This window comes from Strongylocentrotus purpuratus, unplaced genomic scaffold, assembly GCF_000002235.5.
Source record: "Strongylocentrotus purpuratus isolate Spur 01 unplaced genomic scaffold, Spur_5.0 spur5_scaffold_9, whole genome shotgun sequence".
In the NCBI taxonomy this organism is placed as follows: domain Eukaryota; kingdom Metazoa; phylum Echinodermata; class Echinoidea; order Camarodonta; family Strongylocentrotidae; genus Strongylocentrotus; species Strongylocentrotus purpuratus.
Window position 1 is genome coordinate 3,889,032 of NW_022145615.1, and position 22,141 is coordinate 3,911,172.

The window sequence follows — 22,141 nt, forward strand, 5'->3', positions numbered from 1 at the left end:
CATATGCAGTTGTATAATCCAACAATTTTGTTTTAAAAATGTAGCAACTTTTACTTCTTTTATACTGTTGTCCTGAGAAGGCGGGCTGGTCAATGTCTGGCCCCTATATAGATCCGCCAAACTTCTTCATGTTTCCCCGAGTCCATGTGATCGCCGCCCCCGCACCGCGCCCCTGGTTGACCTTTTTGTGAATTTATATTCATCTCTGCTTCAGTGTGGGTTTAGTTTCAGAGTTAAAGAGCTAAAGAGAGAGAGAGCGAGAGAGAGAGAGTTAAAGAGTTGGGTTGGGTTTTGCGGCTTCAGTGGTACATCCCCGTCTGTACCAAATCTGAGTACCCCCCCCCCCCCCCCGACCCCTCCGGGTCCCCATCACGGAACCTAGCTCATGAGTTACATCTCTTAGGTCAATAGGCTGTATATAATAGTAGGTGGGAATTGGAATAGCACCCGACGGGGAATGATACAAGATTTCCCAACAATAATAATGATGAATAAGATGCCCTGAAATTTGAAAATCACGCAAATTCCAGGGATTCCCTTCAATTTGCGCGAGCGGCCGCTTCCGAAGCAGAAGTGACAAAAGCATAAACAGTAATACTCCAGCATACACTGACTCGACACTGAGTGGCGGATCCGGGGAAAAACGTGTAATAACACATTAATTTTACCTTTTGGGGAGATGCCCCCGCCCCCTGGCGCTCGAGGGGGGGGGGGGGGGTGCAAATTTTCAAATTTTAGAGGACCCCCAACAATATTGTGCTCACTACCCCCCCCCCCCCCCCCAATGAGTGAGGGTTTAGTCCAAGGATTGGCTATATAGAGGACGAATATTCCGCTGGGCATTTTAATTGCAATCGCCCCCCCCCCCTCTATCCAATACCAGCTCCCAAGCAGGAACCTTTGTATTGGGATTTACAACACTTTCCGATTACCAGCAATAACTTTATTCCAAGAGTTCCTCTGATCGCTATACGATTTATTGCTCACCTTTATACATCATTGTATGCCCAAGTAGGAGTCGTCGGGCTGAGTTGTCCCTGTAAGTCCGAGTTAGCCCGAATTATTATTTCCATTTACAGAGCCACCCCCCTCCCCTGCAGCCCCCGATTATTATTATTATTATCAAAATCGTTAGTAGGGGTCTATTAGTCGTAGTCCGAGGGGCGGCGTCCGGGGGGGGGGGGGCACGTTCCCCCTCAATTTTCTTTTAGAGGGGGGTGTGGGGTCGTTCCCGCCGGAAATTTTGAAAAAGTGCACACAAGAAATGTATAGCAAATACTGACTAAAGACTGCAACACACTTTTAGTCTCTGGAGGGCCCAAGAATGCAGCGTTTAGACTTAGTATTTGCTCATACATTTCTTGTGTGCACTTTTTCAAAATTTCCGGCGGGAACGACCCCCCCCCCCCCCGCCTCTGAAAGAAAATTTAGGGAGAACGACCCCCCCCCCCCGACCGCTGCCCCTTGGACTACCACTACTATTAAAATACTACTACTAGACCCCTACTAATGATTATAATAATAATAACAATAATAATAATAATCGGGGGCCGGAGGGGAGGGGGTGGCTCTGTAAATGGAAATAATAATTCAGGCTAACTCTGACTTATAGGAACAACTCAGCCCAACGACTCCTACTTGGGCATGCATGATGTATGAAGGTGAGCACATTTTTTGGGGCGACCCTCTAAAATTTTAAAATTTGCACCCCCCTTGAGCGCCAGGGGGGGGGGGCATCTCCCAAAAAGGTAAAATTAACGTGTTTTTGCACGTTTTTTTTCCGGGGGGGGGGGCCAGGATCCGCTACTGTCGAGTTAGTGGATGTACACACCCTGATAGCTGGAGTATTACTGTTTATGCTTATTGTCACTTCTGCTTCGGAAGCGGTCGCTCGCGCAAATTGAAGGGAATCCCTGGAATTTGCGTGATTTTCGAATTTCAGGGCGTCGATCTTATTCATAATTATTATTGTAGGGAAATCTCTGATCAGCCCCCGTCGGGTGCCATTTCAATTCCCATAGTACCTCCACTATCATATACAGCCTATTGACCTAAGAGATGCTCATGAGGTTCCGTGATGGGGACCCGGAGGGGGGGGGGGGGGGTACTCAGATTTGGTACAGACGGGGATGTACCACTGGATCCGCAAAACCCAGTAACTCTCTCTCTCTCCTTAACTCTGAAAATATTAATTATAAACCCACACTGAAGTATAGATGAATACAAATTCACAAAAAGGTCAACCAGGGGCGCGGTGCGGGGGCGGCGATCCAGGGGCGGATCTAGCTTTTTGCTAAGGGGGGTTTGACCAAAATAATGACGATGCGGAGCATCGTCCACGAGCCGCGAAGCAGCGAGCCGATTTTTTTGTGGGTGTTTATTTGAACCCCGTAAGTGATGTTTTCCTGGCATCTATTAACACAATGGAGACCATAAAAAGCAGTGCATGATAACGTCTTTTTAAATCAAGTAACAGTTAAATACACAGTTATATCCAGAGTTATCATGTGTTTGGTTAAGTTACCAGATGAGTTGAATATCTTCTCACAATATTTGCACTTGAAAGGGTTTCTCTCCAGCGTGCGTTCTTTTTTCTTTCTTTTTTTCTTTTTTTTCCTCTTTTTTTTCCCTTTTTTTTTTTTTTTTTTTTTTGGGGGGGGGGGGGGGCCGCCCAAGGGGGGGGGGTTAAACCCCCTAAACCCCCCCCGTAGATCCGCGCTTGCGATCACATGGAATGGGGGAAATTACATGAAGAAGTTTGGCGGATCCAGGGGCCGGACATTGACGAGCCCGCCGTGCCCCCCCCCCCCCCCCCCACCCGGGCCACTGCCCCGACGACAAATGCTCATAGAAAATGTGTCAATCTTTCTTGGGCCGCCATTCGTGCCCCCATCCTTTGGTGACAGTGCTGCATGAATAAAATAAATCTTAAAATTCTGATAGCATTGATACAACAAAATGAAATTTCACTATTCAGTATAGGCCTACGGCCGGGGCGGGCGTGGACTGCTGACGCCGCCAAACCCCAAACCCGTACTATCACAGGGCCATTTCGGCGTTTTTTAATAATTATTTGTTTAATATGTGTAGTAATTTAGCGTCAAATGGGCAAAAATGGCATATCCTGTATAAACAGTAAACTTGAAAACTATATTGGCCTATACCCATCATTAGATTTTGCAAGGAATCTCGTGCAAAGTCGTGTGTCTCGGTATACCGGTACGTGCTATATGACATGCTCAGTCGCCAAATGCAAGGGGACTTGTATGGCTCATAATTATTATGGGCCTATAGATTCGGAATGAAACCAAATGGGTGTTTAAACAAAATTACTATGAATGATATAGGCCTATTATAATATTTATCAACAATCATGTGAAGTTCATAATATTGAATGCATTCTATAGGCCTATATCTTCGGTTAGGTGCCATTTGCCGCTTTACATGTTCGTACATTATTGCAGTTGGTTTATACTTTCTATTAATATAGGCATGGTTGTCCGAACGATTTAGTTGCACTTCCTATGGGGCATCGATCATAATTATCATGCTTGGGTTTGTAACTAAAGAAAGTGTCTCATGTCAATGAACTCCACAAAACATCGAATAAGATTTTGAACAAGAAAGTAATTACATATCCAGACCGTACGCTGTCCAAAGGCCCATTCTGAACTCTGACAAGTTTACAAATTTTAAACACGGATATTCAGCGAAAGTCAGAAAAGTCAAGTTTTCAAGCACATACAATAATTAATATCGTTTGTTTTCAACTTTCCCTCCGAAATACATGTATTTGCTTTTTTTAAAGATAATATTGCTCATAAATTTATTTTGCGGCCGGGCACACAGCTGGTAATTCCCTGATATTATTAAACATTATACTTTATATAGGCCTATTTATCCCAATGCAGCCCCATCCTGTGTCTTGTGTTCTATTTTTAGCAAAAATGCACGTTTTCTTTCTGAAAGGTGAATTTTTGCAAATTAAGTAACCAGCCTGATAGATTGTTAAAAGGTCTGCATTTTACGATTACGATACACCCATTTACCTCCATGTACAGATACACCAGGGAGATGATACACCCATATTCTCCCCAGACCGTCGTTAGCCAGTCGCACGGGGATTATCAGTTCTATCCATTCACCATCTCAAACCTAGTCTGTAAACACAGACTCAACTTTACTCTTGAATAAAACCACATGAAATAATCAGGAGAATCGGATTCTGCTTAATGTGTTATGTTTCTTTTCCAGTATTTTACTGTGTCAGAAGCAGCTACATGACATAACTCAGTACTCTCATGTTTGAAATTTAGACATTGTTTTTACTCATAAAGGCTGCCAAGGGTCTGTGTCTGCAGACTAGCTACAACCTTAACCCACAGGGGGAACAATAGCCGCGCGCGGCCATTGTATGTAAACAGATCGAGCTCTGTACTGATCGGCCACTGGGCAAGCATAATACACGCGCCAAATTCAAATCACTCTTCGATTCAAAGTCGTCACTCGCGGTTGTAATTGTCCACAATCTGTTACGTTTTTCTTTTATAAAGCGTTTTGAATTTGATTTCATTGACTTTGTCGAGATGGCTAGGACGAAGAAGAAGAAGACGAGTTCACTGTGGTCGCTTTCGCTGTCCGGTATCTTCGTTAACACAGTTTAATGAGGATAAATTTTTCTTCATTTTACAGCTAAATGAGGATAAATTTATCTTCATTTAACAGTTTAATGAGGATAAATTTATCTTCGTTAACGCAGCTTTAATGAGGATAAATTTATCTTCATTTAGCTGTTAAGTGAAGATAAATTTATCCTCATTTAGCTGTTAAATGAAGATAAATTTATCCTCATTTAGCTGTGTTAACGAAGATAAATTTATCTTCATTTAGCTGTTAAATGAAGATAAATTTATCCTCATTTAGCTGTTAAATGAGGATAAATTTATCCTCATTTAGCTGTTAAATGAAGATAAATTTATCCTCATTTAGCTGTTGAATGAGGATAAATTTATCCTCATTTAGCTGTTAAATGAAGATAAATTTATCTTCCTCTAGCTGTTAAATGAAGATAAATTTATCCTCATCTAGCTGTTAAATGAAGATAAATTTATCTTCCTCTAGCTGTTAAATGAAGATAAATTCATCCTCATTTAGCTGTTAAATGAAGATAAATTTATCTTCCTCTAGCTGTTAAACTGAAGATAAATTTATCCTCATTTAGCTGTTAAATGAAGATAAATTTATCTTCATCTAGCTGTTAGATGAAGATAAATTTATCCTCATTTAGCTGTTAAATGAAGATAAATTTATCCTCATTTAGCTGTTAAATGAGGATAAATTTATCCTTATTTAGCTGTTAAATGGGGATAAATTTATCCTTATTTAGCTGTTAAATGAAGATAAATTTATCCTCATTTAGCTGTTAAATGAGGATAAATTTATCCTTATTTAGCTGTTAAATGAGGATAAATTTATCCTTATTTAGTTGTTAAATGAAGATAAATTTATCCTCCTTTAGCTGTTAAATGAGGATAAATTTATCCTTATTTAGCTGTTAAATGAAGATAAATTTATCCTCATTTAGCTGTTAAATGAAGATAAATTTATCCTCATTTGCTGTTAAATGAGGATAAATTTATCCTTATTTAGCTGTTAAATGAAGATAAATTTATCTTCGTTAACGCAGTTTAATGAGGATGAATTTATCTTTATTAACACATTTCAATGAGGATAAATTTATCTTCATTTAACAGCTAAATGAGGATAAATTTATCTTCGTTAACTCGAACTAGGCTGGCTCTGGGAACCGGAAAGCGAAAGCGACCACAGTGAACTCGTCTTCTTTAGAAGTCAGATATGTGGGTGGTACATATAGTGTGTGGAGATGTAAAAGAAAAATCAAGGAATCAGTTTGATGAAATTTTGAGGAAAAGTGAACAAAAATTCGTTCATTTTGAAAAGATATACTGTTTATCATGGAATGTACATATTGATTATTTGTGTAAAATTCTGTCAAGAAATACAGGTATTATATATAAAATGAAATGTTATTTTCCTTCTCATGTATTACACACCTTATATGCTACATTATTATCACCCTATCTAAATGATGGTATATTAGCATGGGGGAACTGCTCGAAAGTAAATATTGATAACATTTTCATTATTCAAAAAAAGATCAATATAGTAGGAGACCAGCCTGTAGTTCCCGTGACCAATCTCTGGGAACAAAGGTTTGAAAGTGTTTTTGTGTTCCCTGATGAATACCGAACAATTTTGACTTGGGCTGCCCCCTTAGAAATCCCAGGCATTTTCGTGAGGGGTCAACAAAGGTCACACAGGGATAGAAATTCAAATAGTTCCAATCGTGTCAATATGCATATCAAATTACTCGGCTGGTCATGAGGATTCCAAAAATGTATAGTTTGCTATACCTCCGACCTTAAATGAGGGCGCTATGGTCAAAAACGTTGAAAGGTCAACACACTTTTGACTGGTGGTCAAATTCACCAACACAGTTAACCTTATCAAATACACCAGTTTACAGTTGTGTGCGCCATTTTAAACAAAGCTAATGACCTAGGAGTCATGTATTTATGCGTAAATTAAGATTGCGCCCATGCAAATAATGATGACATCACTGCCTGCGCGCTGCGTTGTGCGCGCACATCATCATTTGCATGGGCGCAATTTTAATTTACGCATAAATACCAGAGGTCAGAGGTTATTGGCCCCAATTTTGGGGCCAATGACCCGAGGTCAACTGTCTGCGCATGCGCACTGATACAACTGTAAACTGGTGTATTGCATATTAAGTTATTTGTCTGGTCATAAGGATTCCAAAAATGTATAGATTGTTATACCTCCGACCTTAAATGAGGGCGCTATGGTCAAACAAGTTCAATGCACTTTAGAAATTCACCAACACAGTTTACATCTTCCGATTCTAATGATTTTAGTGTCTAATAATATGTTTTCTGACATAAAAACACAAAAACACTTTCAAACCTTTGTTCCCAGAGATTGGTCACGGGACCTACAGGTTGGTCTCCTACTAATACGAACAATTAACTTTGCTGATTTTTTTTTAATTCATATGACCAGGCGCGTACGCAGGGGGGGGGGGGGGGGGGGGGGACTTGATTCAAACAAGGATTAAGAGTCGAGAACGGTACAACGAATCGTCTTCTAATAATTTAATGAAACGTCAATAGAAACTGAATTTAGACGGGGATTAAAGACCGTCGTTATTACTGGGCCAGAAGGGATTAGACCACACCGCGAGGTCACTGACAGGTGGCTATCTCATTAACTCAGCTCTCAACTAAAATAAGAAAAAGAGGATCATTGGGGACCAATAGGCACCGATTGGGAAATTTTCTATATAGAGTGAGCAAGTAGACAAAGTAGCTACAAGTAGGGCAGGGGGAGTCGAGAACGGTACAACGAATCGCCTTCGTCCTCTAGTAATCTAATGAAACGTCAAAGCTTTCGCGCAGGAGGGGGGAAACGGGAAACTCCCCCCTCCCTGCACCCACCCCCCTAGGGAGCGCGCTCTGTAAAGTGATTCGCACGCTTCGCGCGCTCACTACCGCCCCCCTAAAATAGCGAGCTTTAGATTTTGACACCGAACGACCTCGACTACGAGTGACGTCATTTTTATGCTCGTCGTCGAATCCACGTTGGGTCTCCTCTTGCAAGGGCTTTAGATTGTCACACGACGCGGTGCCAATGTTTAAATGCATGCGCAGTGATGCGCAGTGATACGCAGTGATATGTGCGCGACAAGTTTTCTTTGTTACGTCATAGTTAGTCTGCACAGCTGTTCGAACCTCAGCTGTGCAGAAAACTCCTTAAATTCGTCAAAAAAGTGAAATTAAATAGGTTGAAGTAACGTGATTGATCAAATTCATAGGTATTTGTTGTTTTCATTGCAGTCACATATATCTTCTTGAATTATATTCTCACCAGATACTGCAGTCTGGTGGCCGGCTTCGGCATTTGTGTCCAGTTCGTAGTCGTTGTGATCACATCGAGATAAGCCTAAAATTTGCCCGACTCCCGTTGTGTCAATTCACAGACGATGAGCTAGAAGCAGGTGGCGCATGAGCAAATACATGTATACCAAGTTTGTCTTCATCGACCACTCAATTTATGTAAGGTATATTATTCATTTTAAGAACGTGTACCGGTAGTTTAAAATGCTTATGTGATCTAACAGAGTGAAATATGAAGCTAATAGCAATTGTAGTCATCAAAACTCCTTAGAAAATTAACTTAGAAACATACTCTTTATTGCATGTTATGAACAACAGTGTGAAATGTATGCTATGGTTTGTTTCGGATGTTACACAATGTTAACATTTCAATGAGATCATCAATTTCTACAAACTCTACAATATAGATGTTTAATCAGCTTGCTAATGTTCTTTGCCTTCAACTATATAGTGTGTCATTCAATAATATCACTAACACATACATGTATGTAAGCAACACATTGAAAAACCTTTTTAAAAATAAAACTATAAAAAGTACCCCTAGTCATGACACTTTAGATATTTCAGATGTATTTTAAAATTGTGTATGTTTTAGGTTATAATACTACTGTAGGGTTGCGGTTCTAACAGATAATTCCTAGCACTCTTAACACAGAGGCAGCCCAGCAGACATGTAGGATTGATAACTACTGACTAACTGACCAGGTTTTAATGTGTAAAAGCATTACAGCATTCTATGTAGCATTCCACATACATTCTATGCAAAGTAGAAGAAACCAATAAATATTCATATAGTCCCATACAAGTATAAATCAACATCACAAAGAATTCTTGAATATTCTAACATAAACAAAGGGTATATATTGAATATTCATAGTGTATGTAAAGTATATTTTAAGCTTGACTGCATCAGGTGAATATGGAAACCAATGAGAGAGAGAGAGAGAGAGAGAGAGATAGAAGAAAGAATGGTGGATGAAAAAGGTGAATGTGAATAAGGGATGACCTATTAATATGAAAGGGATGAATCATGGATATAAAGGGGAGTTTCAGAAGTTCAAAATAAATCCCTATACTACTGTAGTAACAATCATCCTTTACCACTATTTGTATTAGGAGGCTGTTTCAAACAACAGCATTTTTTAATGCTCTTAAATAAGTATTTATTTATGTATTTATTTACTTGATGACCGATTGATGAATGGATGGATTGATTGGTTGGTTGGTTGATTGTTTGATATATCTTAACTCTTGCTGTGCCGATATCACAGGTGACAAACAATATACAGTGTAGGTTAAACGTGTACCGTATTCGTCGGCGATAAGGCCGCAGCGCCGCACCCCCAACTTTGACATTTCGTAGAGGGGAAATAAACTAAACGGACAGCCCATATATTTTACACTAGCTTATACATTTTGTATGTATGCATACATTTGAAAACACACAGCAATGTAAATAGCAAGAGAAGAGGTTTAAAATTTGAGATTTGCTATACTCACATCTATCTTTGCCCCTCATTTGAACTAGTTAAAGTATGAAAATGTCTGTTAACAGTTTAATGTAACATCCGAAACGTGCCAACAGCATCCCAGAAAGTGCAGTTAAAATGGCTGAATATTTGTTATGAGTCACTTTTATTGAGATTTGTTCTGATAAATTACAATTAAGGATATACTAAAGCAGCCAGCCATGCCTTGCATCACAATGTGTGGCTTCAATATTTTATGTTTTATAAGTCAATTTTGCAGAAAATTCAGATATTTTACGGAAAATTAGATTTTTTGCATAATATTTCTTCATATTTTTATATTTAGATCTAAATAAAATTATCAAAATAGTGTTTTTAACAGTAGTGTGCATTGTGAAATCGTAACTTGCAAATATGATCGAAAATTAGTTGAAATTTGTAAGCTATGTGTTAACAATCAAATAATGTAACGTCCGAAACACCCTTCTTGAGCTTACACAAAATTATGGGATTTGAAAGACCTGATTTGTGTTTTGACTTGTGTTAAGACTTATAATAACTTATTTCATAATGATTTATTCACTCCAGATACCCTCAAATATGGATTATCATCATTTATTTGGTATTTTTTGTTTCGGACGTTTCATTTGTTTCGGACGTTACAACTGTTAACGGAAAATTGGTTTTAACCATAAAATAGTATTGTAATGATGTATTGCAAATTTCTTTTTTTGGTGGGTGGCCGCCATGAAATGTTTAAAAAATGTTACGAAAGATAGGTCCTGCAGTTCATATATTTTCTGCTACTTCAAATTGTTTACGGAAAATGAGACAACTTTTTCAAATTTTGAGTATATTTCTAATATAAGCGCTACTACAATTAAATTATATTTTCTTTTAATTTAATGACTTGGAGTAACTAATAAGCTTATTCAAACCATAATCAATCTCATTAATTTATTGTTCTAGTGGGTTAAATGAGGGTCTATATTGTTTACGGAAAATGTAACGTCCGAAACACCATTTTCAATTACACTGTTCCATCAAAATACAGGACTTAATTCAGATTACTGTTAACTTTCTTTAAGATCCACCCATGCTCATTAATCATCAATAGAAAATAAACATATTGTTTGTGGGTATATTTTTTTTTCGGCTCCAACCAAAAAGGTATGTCAATTTTGTTACAAAATTCCGTAAACAATTGGCTGTTTAGGGATACCTCATGCACATAAAGCAATGTTGAAAATTTTTCATTAAGCTATGGGAGGTCAATCTAGGTCCATGCTACAAGAAAAATTTGTAATTGATTTCTAATTCTTTATCTTTGAAAAGTTTCAGGCTCTCAAAGGGCCATTTAGCTATTCGGTCATAGTTAACAAAAAACAGTGCCAATTATAGCACTGCTATTGTCCACGCCGAACTGTGTGTGTGGATGTGGGAGTGGCCATATATGTACGTGTGTATATGTTTTGGATAGGCGCATGTACGTGTGTGGGTGTGGCAGTGGATGTTTGTGTTTTGGTATGTGTGTTTATATGTTAAATAATTGAACCTTGAGGAAATTTAATTACACAACCTTTTCACGGTCTAACCACTTGACCGAAGGCCCGCGAGGACGATATTTTCCCCAACAGATTTTGTTTCCCCCCTCAGATACTAAAACTAGAATAAACAAAGAACCTAAAAATATGAAACATACTTTTTATCTTAAAAACTTTCTACCTCTATAGGGCAAATTGATATGGAACATTTCAAAGTTTAGACCATTGGCAAGCCGGTCATAGTTGTTTCTGTGTAATGACCATGACTCACTCACAGTACTATCTGGTAATGCAAACCATTTGTTACAACAAACTCACTCCCATTAATGCTGTATGTACAACTATTCATACGATACTTTATTAAAAGGGGTTAATCCCCTTTTACTACAATATTCTAATAGCACCAAAGAGGGGCTACACAAACTTTATCGTCATTGTTATTGTTGTTTTTATAACTATTACCTCTACCACTATTATTGCTCTTATAACTAGCATTGTATGGTAATTGCCCTATACTTTCGCTCTACTTCTATCGGCACCTGGAGGGGGGGGGGGGGGTGATTGTAAACCCTATCCCAACCTGAATGTATTGAGTGCATACTACCCCCCCCTCCCCCATCTCCCCGTTATCTATACGCCCCTGCAATGAAGAAGAAAATAATATGGAAGTGATAAAGAGTATCAGTATGAATCAGTAATCAAATGGTCAACATGTAGAGCTTGATAATCATCGCTTTTGAACAAGTATTACTGCCCAATTTAATAAAGCAAATCTGGAGTTCATTAAATTCTATAACAGTGTTAGATATATAATTGGAATGTCCCTAATGTCCGGCTTGCAAGATTATATTGTTCAGGTCAGGCGCGGATCCAGGATTCCTTAGGGGGGCCCAAATTTGAAATTATGCGAGCCAAATATTGGTACGTAATGGTGACACCGGCTGTGGCAAAAAAGTTTGGGGCGGGAGGGGGGGGGGGGTAGACAAAAAACAAATCCCCATCACCCCACTCTTACATGCAGGCCCCGCTGAACGTTTTTCAGCGGGGATCAAGGGGTGGAGCCCCAAAAATCTCAGGGGGTATAGGCATTTAATTACTGTCAGATGAACATATTTTAATACCTTATTTGTGACACTGGCAGGACACAAATTGGTTTGGGGTCCAGGGGCGGAGCCCCCAGAAGCTCAGGAGTTTTATACATTAAATTAACGTCAGATAGCATATTTTGATACCTTATTTGTGAAACTTGCAGGTCATGAATTGACGTTGGGTCTAGAGGTGGAGCCCCCGGAAGCTCAGGGGTTTCCGGCAATACATTACGGTCAGATGAGCATATTTTGATACCTTATTTGTGACACTGGCAGAAAACAAATTGGTGTTAGGTCCAGGAGGCGGAGCCCCCAGAAGCTCAGGGGTTTATACATTAAATTATCGTCAGATGAGCATATTTTATACCTTATTTGTGACACTGCCAGGTCACGCATTGGCGTGGGGTCCAGGGGACGGAGCCCCCTGAAGCTCAGGGCTTTTAGGCAATAAATAACGGTCAGATGAGCATATTTTGATACCTTTTTGTGACACTGGCAGGTCACGAATTGACGTGGGGTCTAGGGGGCGAAGCCCCCTGAAGCTCAGGGGTTTTGGGCAATACATTACGGTCAGATGAGCATATTTGATACCTTATTTGTGAAACTGGCAGGTCACGAATTGCCGGACAACTTTCTTATTTATTTCAATACACAAAATGACTAAAATGCAATTATCTTTCTTCAAAATGTATGAATAACGAGGATCTTTTCTTTTCAGAGGACCTTTAACGATGTGATATGCACTGTTGGTCATAATGGTGGAATAATTATTTTTACCCCAATTTATTGAATGATTTTGACAGTGATTTATTCCTAATAGATCTAGATACTAGTATAAATTCTCATATTTTATTGAATGACAATTGGGGAGTGTTTGTTTTGCGTGACTTCTAAAGCATGTGTGTGCTACTATGCTAATCAACTAGGGGACCTACGTCCTTAAGTCATAACTTACAGTAATGGGGATTAATGCCTCATAAAGGGCACTAATATAGCACATCGGCACGGTTTTTATCCTGAGGGCTCACAGTAACGAGGCCATTGCTTAGCTAATGAATCATGGCTGCACGCAGCGGGCGCTAGGGTACGTCGACGCCCCCACACAAAAAAATAAACAAAGAAAATACAATAAATTATCAATGATTCATTGCATTTTCCCCAATCCCCAACAGAAAAAATCCTCTGTAGGGCCATGCATTATGGTTCGAAGCAGGCCCACATAGAGGATTTTTTTTATGTTGGGGGTTGAGGCAAAATGCAATTAATTATTGCAAATTCATTGCATTTTCTTTGATTTTTTTTGTTTTTGTAGGGGCGTCGACGTACCCTAGCGCCCGCTGCGTACAGTCATGATTCATTGGCTAAGCAATTGCTTCGTTACTGTGAGCCCCCACGATAAAAACCGTGTCGATGTGCTATATTAGTGCCCTTTTATGAGGCATTAATCCCCATTACTGTCAGTTATGACTTAAGGACGTAGGTCCCCTAGTTGATTAGAATAGTAGCACACACATGCTTTAGCAGTCACGCAAATAAACATTCCCCAATTTTCATTCAATGAAATCTGAGAATGTATACTATTATCTAGATCTATTAGGAATAAAATCATTGTCAAAATCATTCCATCAATTGGGGTAAAAATAATTATTCCACCATTATGACCAACAGTGTAAATGATATATTTTGAGTAGGCCTGGTTCCCCAAGAGAGAGGGCACAAGAGAAAACAAAAATGAATAATAGTTGTGCACGTGACAAGCTGGGGATTTATCCATGGCTATGTCACAACCCACTGATTAAATTGCCAGTTTGGGATTCGCTAAGATTTAGTGATCTTATATTTCAAACATTAATAAATGTCTTATTATTCGTCCGATTTACCTCAAATTTTCGCTCATTTGTTTCTCTTATTTCCCTGATTTCATACAAATAAACTTATTACAAAGATTGGGTTGCCCTTTAAATCTAAAATGATGTAATCTAAGAATGCGTTATTTACACCAGCAATTAAAAAGTTGGAAAGACTAAACAATGAAGTTATGTAAGATATACAATTACATTTATATAACTGTAATTATGGACATGTAAGAGGGTGGATGTGCGTGTTAGTGTGGGTGTGACAAATTAATTCTATTTTATGATCATGACGTTCCTAATGGTTCGGTTAACGTCTTCATGGATTAACATAACCCAATTTTTTTCATTCAATAAGAACAGCATAGACGATTTATTTTGTTTATACAAAATAACAAACATAAAGTTTAAGGTTTTTGACACAGTAGACAACTTTTAATCCAATCATATATAACTTATCTTCACGTGTACTTTATACTCAAGAATCACTGGGGAGGCAAAATCTAAAGAAGCAAAGGTCTATAAATACCAATCAAATGCCTCCTGAAACAATACGAACAACATGCGACCATACAATATCATACAGTAAATTAGTATGGATTTTCTATCATCCAAACATATTTGTCTCTGTGTGAGGGAGCGTGTGGGTGCGTGTGTGTGGGAGGCTGCGGCGTGCGTGTATGTGGGTGAAAAGACTATTGTACGGTGAAAAATCTATGAGGTGGAAGCTATACTTTGATTTCTGCTTCAAGATGGTAGGGGGTAGATTTATTTTTTGGTGTAACTATGATTCCAAGTTATTCAGTTTCAAAGTACCTAAGTTCTATTTAGATATGATCAAAGCATGGGAAGAGTTAGAAGGTTGTAGGAATTTTGAAGTAAAAATTAATCCAATTATTTTTAACAATAAAGATTTCTTATTGAAAAAGAAATTGATTTTTGATGAGGAGTTGTTTACACGCAATATCATTTTAATTCAAGATATTTTTGCTGAAAATGGCATGCGGGCAATATCTCATTTTCAAAATTTGGGGTTAAAAGGAAACAAAATTGTTGATGTATGGAATACATTTATTTTCTGAATCAGAGAAAGATCTCCAGAGACTCCTGAATGTAGTTGTAAAAGAAAGTGAGAGAATGGGACTAGAGATCAACTATACCAAGACAAAGTGCCTGGTGGTCTCTAAGAAGAGCAGTCCAAAATGTAACTTGAAACTGAAAGAAAAGATTATTTAACAAGTCTCCTCATTTAACTACCTCGGCAGCATGATCACCGAGGATGCCAGATGTGAGACAGAGATCAAGAGAAGGATAGTTCTCGCTAAATCTGCATTTTCAAAGCTAGGCAAAATTCTGACAAATCGAACAATGAGTATGAAGACCAGAATAAGAGTATTGAATTGTTACATATACCCAGTAATTATGTATGGTAGTGAAACGTGGACTTTAGCCTCTGATACTAAAAAGCGTTTGGAAAGTTGCAAAATGTGGTTCTTAAGAAGAATGATGAAAATCCCCTGGACTGACAGAGTTAGTAATGAGAAAGTTCTTACACGAGCTGGAGTGCAAAGGAAAATGATACGTGAGATGTTGATTAGGCAGTTGAAGTTCATGGGTCACATTACACGTAAAGAAGGCCTAGAGGATCTTGCCTTGACAGGGAAAATTGTGGGAAGAAGGAGTAGGGGAAGAAGGAGGATTCTTTGGATGGACAGTCTGCAGAAATTGTTGGAAGAAAGAGGAGTGAAAGAACTGGGAGTGGTACTAATACAGAAGGCTAGGAACCGAGGGTTGTGGAACAGCATGATCGCCAAAGTCAATCGATATGGCACTTAGAGAGAGAGAGTATGGAATATTGGGGAAGCTATTTTGAGAAGCGGAAAAAAGGATAACTGGAGTTTAGTTGATGTAAAAGAGTATGATATTTTAATGCAGTTTAACAGTACTGTGAAGCTCCTCAGAGATGTATTATCGAGGAAGGTTTATGAATATTTTATAGAGAAGTTACAAAATTTATTTGTCTTGAAGATTCATGATGGACGGGAATTTTCAGATTTTTCAAATAAGGTATGTAAAGAGATATTTAGTAGGCCTAGGAAAGTTACTCTTGTTAACAGACTAAGAGAAATCCGGTATAAACTGCTTCATGGAGCAATATATACTAGAGTACGTTTATTCAGATTCGGCTTTGTTGTAGATAACTTGTGCTCATTTTGTAAGCAAAAGATAGAAACATATTTACACTTGTTTTGGGAGTGTGTACATGTTCAAATATTACGGCAAAATGTAATAGCTAATTTTGAGCTAAGGGAATTAAGGTCTATCGACTGGATAGACATTCATTTAGGGTTGCCGGTAACTCCCCACGATTAAAAATGTTTAATACAATTATTTTTGCATTGAAATATTGGATATATAGATGCAGAGGAAAGTCCGTAATATTGTCTTTGGGGGAGTTTCAAAAACAACTGTTAGAATTTAGGGAAGAAGAAAAGAATATCGCAGGGAGGGCAGGTAAATTGGCCTTACATTTACAGAAGTAGGAACAAGTAAACTTTTCATGAAGTTTTTACTCTGGACTATTGTGGCTATTGTAGCCTCGTTTAAATGATTTTGTTTTAAATGTTTTAAATAGATTGTTTCTGTTTGTCTGTCGCTCCAATTTGGGGATTCTGAGGGGGCTAGGAACAGTGTGTGGTGGAAGTGTGGTCGGGTGATGTGTGTGTCGCATGATGGGGAGAGGGGTAGTAGTGTGTTTGGTTGGATGGGGTTATTTGTTTTATGTTACAACTGATTTCATTTTAGTTTTTTCATCAATTGTACAATTTATGTAATGTAAATGTTTTGAATTCATGTCAAGGAAAAACAACTGTACTTTATTTCTAAAAATTAATTTGCAATTGTTTGGAATCAATACAAAAAAAAAACTATTGAAAAAAAAGTATATATGTGCTTGTGTATGTGCATGTGATTTGTGTGGGCTTTATGAGGGTGGGGGTATATTATTATCTCGCGGAAAACTCTGTCACTTGACACAAGAAATCAGTACAGCGGCATTGTAGTTCAAATTAAATACGTAATTCTCAACAACAGTATAATATATTTAAAAAAAAACAATTCTCAAGAACAGTATATATAAACAAATCAAAGGTTTGAACGGGTAAGGATTAAACATAAAAATAATTTACAACTGAAAATAATGTTTTACAAAAGGTCTTGGATCTGTTGAGTCAAATTTCTCAGCCGCCATTTTCATATTGACGCTTTTATCTAACTAGGTTGAGCGGTAGGAGACATATAGCATTCAGTACTGTCCAAAGTTCAACAGATTACATGCGCAAAAGGAAACGCTATCTGACTTCGGCGCAGGTTCTGCAGCATCTTTCACGAAAGTGTGTTTGAGAGCAGCTTCCTGATTGGACGATCATCAAACACATGGTGGTGCTGAGAGTATTCCTGCAAACTGTTAACAGAAAATAAAAATATTTATATTAAAATTGTACTATCCACAAACCCTTATGCACAAAACATTTAATTAATAGCAAGAGTAATAGATGGGATTTATTATTTCGCTTTTTTATCACTGGAAACAAGGCGTCAAGATATGCCATCCCTGGGTCAGCGTTCTAATAAAAATATATTAAAAAAAACTGCCAAGCAGTGACAGTGTGAGTTCAATGAATGCATATAGGCCCCGTTGCATAAAACTTACCATTCATGGTAACTTTGCCATCAATGGCAACTACCATGGTAACGGGACTCAACAGCCAGTCAAAATCAAGGTTTCCATGGTAGTTACCATTAATGGCAAAATTACCATCGATGGTAAGTTTTGTGTAACGGGGCAATGGTTTCAGAATAGATACGGCTTCAAACTCTGTGAATTGTTCTAAAGTTGGTGATTATGTCAGTTGAGGTGGGAGCCTTTTCCAGAGTTGGGGAGCAGCAGAGAAGAAAGCTGCAACGTCAGCTAGATTGTTGGTGAATGGTTGAATGAAGGTCACTGACGATGGTTGAAGAGTGTGCCATCAATGAGAACGGCGTTTCTCCGTCTTCTCTTATTTTGCTTACAATTTTATTACCAATGATTAGAGTAGTGATAGTGGTAGTGGTAGTGGAGGTTATTTTACCTGACTGCTAAGAAAGCATAAATGCTTGTTATTAAGCAACAAGAGCAATTAATATATGATTATGACAGCAATATGCATTGTCAATAATACCTTGAGGACAATTGCCCAAGTTACAAGACTGCAATGAAACGGGTTGATTTTCTTGGGAGCATCCTGGTGTCCTCTGGCCGGTGATTCTATCAACACACTCCACTATTCGTTGTTGGATACCATCACCACAAGTTACAGAGCACTGTGAAAGAAATTGAGATGATAATGACATGATGGGTGGGCATCAGAGGAATGTGGGAGTGAGAAACATATCCCCTCCCCCCCCCCCCCATTTAGATATCACACTGTGTATTAACTTTCAAGTTGGTGAAAGGCTTGACATAGGACCAACAAAGTTGTTGCAAAGGTAAGAAATAGGTCACTCATTTCACCCTTCCCAAAATATGATTTATAATTTATGCAGTACATAAGATTTATTATTCAATGTTTTAGATGTATCCACATATACATTGGCGACATTTAAGGTATCAAGTCACGTCATATATACTTCCTCTTTCCTACACAAATATTATCCACGTTTTACTCAAAAAAATAGGCTTAAAGTTGAATTCTGGTCATGCGATTGCGTTGTGAAAGAAACGTTGTGGAATCGATCAGAAAAGGTTGATCTCTAGCATGTAAGTATTGGTGTGTGCTGCAAGATTCTGGAGTCATCAAAATGATAAGAAATTTGGCCCAGTCTTGGTGAAGTTACAAGCACTGGACACATACAGATGTATATGGGACCACACGAACATATGGCATAAAAATCCGTCCCGATTTGTATGACGTTACATGCCATATTTAGAATATAAGACATTTGAAGAGCCATGCTTTTCAGAAAACATTTTTTTATCTGATGTTCTCCCACACTTGCATAATACAATTATAACGCTCACAAATTATTTTCACCTTTTCCCAGAACTCAACCTTCTCTTTAAATACTAGTTTCATGCTCTGCGGCATAACTATAATTTGTCTATGTTCATGAAACCCCTGTCAAATTGCTTAGACTTACAAATAAAAAAGCTATTAAGGTCATGACCTACCGGCTGCCACGGTTGTTTTGACCATCCAAACGAAGGCTCCTGAGACTGATGTTGCAGACGAGTAGCAGTATCTGAAGCCGATGGATGCTTGTCGTTCAGGGCAGATGGGAATAAGATAAAATTTACATATGGAGAATCTGGCACAACCGGAAGTTGGTTTATTGTAGAATCCTTGCGCTCTTTTTCTATGACATCAATATCATGGGTAGTGATGTTCAATTCGTAGTTAGGTTTGTGAGGCGCTTCTTCAGGTGGCAAAGGTGGGTGCAGCTTTGTGGTAGTATTAGCCGCCGATTCGTGTTTCTGGATGGCAATCTTCTTCTCCCACTCGCCAAAATTCGCCGGGTAGTCACTGCTAGCGGACACGCTCGCTGATGATTGGTCTAGTGAAGATTCGTCTGCGTAGGAGCGGCTTTCAGGAGCCTCTGGCACAGCGTTGTAGAAGTCCTGTCTCCTAGAAGCATGGTCTCCTGTCGCTGGGCTTTCCTGCAACATCGCAAGGTTTGATGACGTTCGTGCAGATTACAGACCGGCTATGCCACCCACCGCCACACGAAACGGAACACTTTTAGGGAAATATATAGGAATAAATCATTCTTATGTATGGTATGGTATGTATATTATAAACATTCAGTAGGGGTAGTGGTGGAAATCACAAAACCTTTAAAAAAAATATCGAATCTACTTCATAATCTTATACATTTTATTCGAGCAATTTGCAGTAGACAAAAAATGGCTTCGTTTCCAATTGTATTTCCTGTGTTGGTCCTCCCCGTCTATGTCACTTTGCCTATATTCAAGAGCAATATGCAAGAGCTGTCGAGAGGTGGACTGCTTTCCTACGACTCGTAAATTCACATTAGATAAAACTGAATTAACAGTATTATTCCTCCAATATAATGACATAGAAATATGAACCTGACCGTGCAATTATGTTTCGCGATCATCTTCACGCACTAACCTGCGACCATTCTCCTGTCTGCCAGTTGTCATTGGATTCACAGTGCAGGTCAACCGCACATGTGGTCTTAGTGACGGGTTTCTCTTGGTCCTGACTAAGGCAGTCGACGTCATCGAGGACAGTCTGTTCGCCGTTGGTGGAACCACGTATGCAGAAGACGCATCGCTGTCTGTGCCCCTCCTCTCCACAGCTTCCTGTGCAGTGTTGCCAAGGCCCTTCCCACCATCTGTAGCAACACGAATTGGTCAAGAACTATTCTGTGCGAACCTGACATGTCTTTTTATAACTTCAGTGCAATTTTGAAATTTATGTATGTTACACAAATCATCAGAGGCTTTTTGAGTACTAACAGAAGGAATCAATTGATAAGTTTCATAACTTGATCTTCCAAAACAAAACTTTGTCCAGGAAGACAAGACATACATTTATCATCATCCATACTGTTTGGAGATTATTTAAAATGTCATCCGCAGATAAAATATGGTGGGAACAAGAAATATTACTGACTGCAACATTGTATAGGCCAAAGGGCCTCACATAGACGTAGCCTCGCCTTCACGCTAAATGGAATGCAGATTTTATTCAATGGCTGGAGAAAATGAAAGATTTTGCTGAATGATCCAACTGGGTGAAAAACAAACTCACGTGGCAGGGCACTGTTGTTCATTGCATGTCTGCTGCATGTCGTCTGGTTTCATACCTTCACAGTATCGGTCATCAACCAAGCCGGCTATCAACTCTTTGCAGATCACACTCGAACGCTGATAACCTGATATCGCAATAAAAAACACAAAAATTCATTCAAAATTTTAAAAAAACATGCAACAATAATGCATAATTGTTTTTCAATAAATTAAAGAGTTAGGTTTGGACCATCGTACGACGTGAATCAATGTATTTAAAACCAAGTTAGTCTACTGATCGGGTTTTTGGTTTGCCTATACAATAACCAGATAACCAGATTTCGGCCCTTAGTCGCTACTGCTTTAATGGTGACTTCAATGGTCAGTCCAAAATGTGAATAACCGGGGCCCTGTTTTCTTAAAACTTAGAAACGAGAACAATAAACATTGTAAGTTACTGAAATCATTGTATTTGATTGGCTGAGAGCAAATTCGTCATTGAGGTTTAACATTTGTTACATATAAGAAGTTTTATGAAACAGGGTCCAAGTCTGTACGAACCACAGGACATATATATATGATAAAAACCCTTTATGGAAGAATGCCATCGAGAAGACGAAATGAAGACGAAATAAATTTCTCATCAGATCAAATTATGAGGATAATGAAGAAGAGATAACAATGCCAGAACGTCGTGAAATCAACCAGTACTAAGGACCAAAACGCGTGATACCTGTCTTAAATTAATAACTTTGACTTCCTAAGATGTTCCTCGAGACCAACTGAAAAACTGATCATGTTCCTTTGCCTTCTCTTTAGAGAAGCTCGAGTCAAGGACTTGATGAATACTTTTTGGCTGTCCTTTTCCCACAAAATAATCAACTGCATTGGCAAGATTCTTTTCATTTTTTTGTCTCAAGAAATGGCGAGAATTCTGATAATCTCTCCTCGTTTCGTTGTTTTTGAATCTGCCTAATTTGCCGGTTCGGTAGCACTATAAAGCTTTCACAGAACATAGCTACAAGGGATAAGGACAACTAACCAATGCCACAGGATGCAGAACACGGGGACCAATCGGTAAAGACCCAGGAGAAGAACTGCGGCATGACAGCAGTCTGGTTCCCTTCTCTCGGCATGGTATACTTGTATGTTATGCCAGGGTTCTGAGCTCGTTGAAATATGAGCTGGAAAAGGGGAGAGGGAAAATATTATCACATATTTTCTGATACGACGTACATGATGTGTTTAACAATTTAATGGGACAATGGGTATATATTATTGAAATCAATACCTGACAAAAAATATGTTATTGTTTTAAAACTCAATGACAAAGCAAACTATAAAACAGTTGATCAGCACATCTACCCCAATAAATCATACAAGTATAATTTTTTTTT